The 4,937-nt window shown below is 52.9% G+C and overlaps 1 protein-coding gene across 1 annotated transcript in view; it reads right to left on the bottom strand.

The window, feature by feature from the left end:
• Nucleotides 1-4,246: 4,246 nt before the first annotated feature.
• Nucleotides 4,247-4,937, bottom strand: part of LOC135826407 (uncharacterized) — a 9,931-nt gene continuing 9,240 nt past the window's right edge. Inside the window, exon 5 of the mRNA XM_065339024.1 lies at nucleotides 4,247-4,937. This exon is cut by the window's right edge and continues 194 nt beyond it. The gene's annotated coding sequence lies outside the window, so the exon portion shown is untranslated.

The raw sequence follows: 4,937 nt of genomic DNA, 5'->3' as shown, positions 1-4,937 counted from the left end.
GCTCAGCACGTGGTGGTGGCCAGACCGCTGAAGTCCTGGTGAGGAAGGTTCTTCGTGGTTGGAAGGAGAAGGAGGGACGTCTGTTACGCCTTCGGGAGGCTGGTCAGGGTTGTCCATCACCTGGTGGCGGATGAAGCGGCTCAAAAAATTCATAAACTTACGAACAAAAGTGCGATGCGCTCTTCACTGCAGATCAGATGCAGAGTGCAGTCAGTGCAGATCTTATCCTTTTGTTGCAGATGTTTCTATTTGCAGAGAACGGTTCACGTGGTCCGCAGCGCTTGTACTAATCGTGCGGCTGCTAGTGCTACCTAGGCTATGGCCTAGGCTAGGTGGCTACATGATTCGCACGCTTTGCGTGCTCAGTGCTTCTGCGCGCGGCCGCGGCTGCTACTGCTACTCGTAGTCGTACTGATCGTGGCTGCTACCACCATACACTGCACTGTTCGCACGCTTCGCGTGCTCAGCACGTGGTGGTGGCTACACGATTCGCACGCTTCGCGTGCTCAGCTCAGTGCTTCTGTGGCTGCTTCCGCTAGCTACACGATTCGCACGCTTCGCGTGCTCAGTGCTTCTGCGGCCGCTAGCTAGCTACACTGTGCTACACTGTTCGCACGCTTCGCGTGCTCAGGGCAGCGCTGCTCCGCAGCGCTTCAGCGTGACACAAAACACACGTCACAGGTGCCTCTTCTTTATAAGGAGCGTGACACACACACACACAGACACACGTCACAGGTGCCTCTCTTTTATAAGTAAAGATGAAAGCAACGCAATGGCAGCAACTGAGAGAGCAATGACCGAAAACCAGAAGCACCACTTGGGACCGTCAGAGCCGAGCCAGCCGGGGAAAAAACCCTCGCGCCGACGGGCGACGGTCGCCGCCGACGGACGCATTATTTTTTTAGGGAAAAACCAGGTGTAAAACCCCAAGTGGCTGGAGAGCCTAATCTGACAAGTACAAAAACCAGGGAGGGAGGCGCTCGAGGGTGGGCCGGGTACCTCAAGACGACTGGCCAGTCGTGCTCATGCGCAGCGGACTAGAGAACATGTGAAGATGGGAAAATATACCACTATCAGTAAAAAATTGATCAGATGGCTGCTCACTTGTGAGAAAAACACAAGAAAAAACCGCTGTGACGAGAAAATGCTTCTCGCCTCTGTCGCTGCACTCTGCCGTCGCGAAGATACCATTCTCGCACAGCGATAAGCCACACTCGCCACACACCAAACAACAGCACATTTGTATTGCGGTTAGGAGGGCCAGAAGTGTGACTGCTAGACAACGCATAGTAGGGGTAGAGCAGTGGAAGAAAGCGGACAGAGTACAATACGAATTCAGCTATAGTTGCGCATATCTGTACGAGTATGGTTATGGTATACATGTAGACAAGCTAACGCCGTGTTCGGCCTCAGCTATTTTGTTTTTATAGTACTAAGCAAAGTCATAGGCCAATAGCAGGCGCGTGCGCCGGTGCCCTTCAAGGGGGGGGGGGGCGGGGGCCTCCCCCCGGAAAAATGTTCAAAAACGAAGCAAAATCCTGCATTTTTAGTGAAAAAAGGGGTGTTCCGGGCACCCAGGAACCCATACGGGGCACGCGCCTGATTAGAGATTGAGACAACTGGAGGAGCTGGGGAAGCGACTCCTCTATATACCTAGTACTGTATTGGTATTTATTTATTTGAATTCGGTATCTCAACAGTACAATGTACAACTAAGTAACTTAGTTACTTGGGAAGATCCGAATGACATAGATACATAAACATAAAAGTGGAGTAGGTGCTACAGCTGATCTTTTTTTTTTTTTTTTTTTTTTTTACAAAGACCACTTAATGCCAAACATGAGATGCAGCTTTATCGCAGGTTGTGGGACTAAACTAATAAGTCTGTACCAGTATGCAACCTATTCTTGGAGGAGTCCGACTTCCAACCGCCATGTCGCTTGATCAGTCTGTCAGCGGTCCCAGCACTGGCAGCAGTAGAAGCGGCTAGCTCCAGAGCGCATACTGTGAAGGCCGTATTAGTACTCCTTGGGCCAGTTGGGGTCAAGTCCGACGATGGCCAGGCATTTTCGCACCTTCTCCAGGCCGCAGGATTAGCTGATGGCGATAGGCCTCAGTCAGGCGGTGCAGCTCGTCCCACCGCAACATTGCGGAGAAGCCCAAGACAATGAGGGTGATTGTCTGCAGGTCAGCCAGGGAAGTGGACGGGTCGGAGCCGGAGTAGTGCTCGATGATGCGCTGCACTTTCGTGGACACGAGTGTCTTCTTCGGCTTGACAGGGCGCGTAAGCAATCTCTGAGCAACAACAGCCTGTCTCTTCCTCCTCATGCCGTCGGCCATGACCGCCCACTGATCTCTTGCATTGGTAACATGCTGAGTGGGTATACTTCTTCTACTACTGGCTACTACTGGCGCCACGTCATATGCTATGAATGTTTTGCCTGCACATAATTGCCCAGGCTTGTTGCTCATCACTAGTGTGTGAACACATCTCGCCCTGCATTGCGCAACCGCTGCATTGCCGTCAACCACGTCTCTTGTGTCTGTGCAGCTGCATTGTTTCATGCTTGTGTCTGTGCAGCGCCATTCCTTAGTCGATTCAGTTATTTTGCCAGCCCTCGCTCTCTATGCTAACATATCTTCCCTTGTCACAATGAACTCTTCCTTAAACGATTCAGTTATTTTGCCAGCCCTTGCTCTACGCTAACATGTATCATCCCTTGTCACAATGAACTCTTGCTAGCTCGGTGTTCTAAAACATCACCGTCGTTCTACCCTATTCCCTATTTTTTACTCCCTACGTGCCAGCAAGAAAATTAATACTCCTCCACAAAACTCACTTATTTTAGAAACTCTCGTTTTACATTTCTTCATTTTAGACATCTAAAATCATAAGAAAGGTTTGCTCGCCACACCGGAGCTCGCGCTATTCCGCCGACTTTACTTGACACTTGACTGACTCACGACTGCCATCCAGAGCACACGAGAAGTCCATCGAACCTTCGACTCGGCAAACCTGCAAGAAAGCACCACTCCCTGCTCAATACACAGTGTTTCGGGGAATTCACCCCTCATCAGTTGAGCTTGAGTAGGCTGAGGAAGATTGTGCCTGAAGAGCACCACTTATATAGTGCTCTCCAGGCACAAACATCACCAGGGATACAAACTTACAGAGACGCTCCGCTTCCAGCGCGACAAACACCTCGTGAACACCAGATAGCAGCGTGAGTCAGTGTCGCTCCTGGACGGTGAGACAGACGTCGAGGACCCTCGGTCATTCGCAACGCTGTCACCTCCAAACCAACTAGTCGCAAGCCCGCGCTGGGCACAACAGTACGAAGTAGTGGTTGCGACTTCGGCTTCGGGCTTCGGGCTTGCGACTAGTTGGTTTGGAGGTGACAGCGTTGCGAATGACCGAGGGTCCTCGACGTCTGTCTCACCGTCCAGGAGCGACACTGACTGACGCTGCTATCTGGTGTTCACGAGGTGTTTGTCGCGCTGGAAGCGGAGCGTCTCTGTAAGTTTGTATCCCTGGTGATGTTTGTGCCTGGAGAGCACTATATAAGTGGTGCTCTTCAGGCACAATCTTCCTCAGCCTACTCAAGCTCAACTGATGAGGGGTGAATTCCCCGAAACACTGTGTATTGAGCAGGGAGTGGTGCTTTCTTGCAGGTTTGCCGAGTCGAAGGTTCGATGGACTTCTCGTGTGCTCTGGATGGCAGTCGTGAGTCCGTCAAGTGTCAAGTAAAGTCGGCGGAATAGCGCGAGCTCCGGTGTGGCGAGCAAACCTTTCTTACAAATCATCGCCGAAGTCGCAACCACTACTTCGTACTGTTGTGCCCAGCGCGGGCTTGCGACTAGTTGGTTTGGAGGTGACAGCGTTGCGAATGACCGAGGGTCCTCGACGTCTGTCTCACCGTCCAGGAGCGACACTGACTCACGCTGCTATCTGGTGTTCACGAGGTGTTTGTCGCGCTGGAAGCGGAGCGTCTCTGTAAGTTTGTATCCCTGGTGATGTTTGTGCCTGGAGAGCACTATATAAGTGGTGCTCTTCAGGCACAATCTTCCTCAGCCTACTCAAGCTCAACTGATGAGGGGTGAATTCCCCGAAACACTGTGTATTGAGCAGGGAGTGGTGCTTTCTTGCAGGTTTGCCGAGTCGAAGGTTCGATGGACTTCTCGTGTGCTCTGGATGGCAGTCGTGAGTCAGTCAAGTGTCAAGTAAAGTCGGCGGAATAGCGCGAGCTCCGGTGTGGCGAGCAAACCTTTCTTACAAATCATCGCCGAAGTCGCAACCACTACTTCGATCTAAAATCATGTTCAAAATATATAATGTGGTAATGGCGGGAAAAGGGGTTCCTGGCTGTCTGGAAGGGTTAGAGTGGAATACTATACTGGGCGAGCAGCAAAGGCTGCAGGACAGTCCAGGGGACAGTAAGCTAGCCTGGGGAGGGAGGGGGGGGGGTGTCCAGGGGGCAGGAAGCTAGCCTGGGGATGGGGGGGGGGGGCTGCTGGGCCAGTCCAGGGGCAGGAAGCTAGCCTGGGGGGGGGGGGGGGCTGCTGGTCCAGGACAGTTTAGGGGACTAGTCTGCTGGGCCCAGGGTCTGGAAGAGTGCAGGGTGCTCGGAGAGAGGGGGCAGCTTCCAGCTGGGGTGGTCTGGCAGGGGATCTCCTGTACGAGGTTATTAGCGGGGAGGAGTGCAGGGTGGTCGGAGAGAGGGGGCAGCTTTCAGCTGGGGTAGTGTGTGGGTGGTCTGGCAGCTAGGGGATCTCTAGTACGATGTCAGTAGCAGCCTGCTGGGCCAGGGTGCATGCTCTGAAAGGTTACTTGAAGTATTGTTGATGTCCTGTGCTCAGTGCTGCTGCTGCTGTCACTGCTGCCACTGCTGCTACTGCTACTGCTGCTGCTACTGCTACTGCTACTGCCACTGCTGCTG

The sequence above is a fragment of the Sycon ciliatum genome, chromosome 10 (assembly GCF_964019385.1).
Source record: "Sycon ciliatum chromosome 10, ocSycCili1.1, whole genome shotgun sequence".
NCBI lineage: Eukaryota > Metazoa > Porifera > Calcarea > Leucosolenida > Sycettidae > Sycon > Sycon ciliatum.
This window is presented reverse-complemented; position numbering and strand designations above follow the sequence as displayed.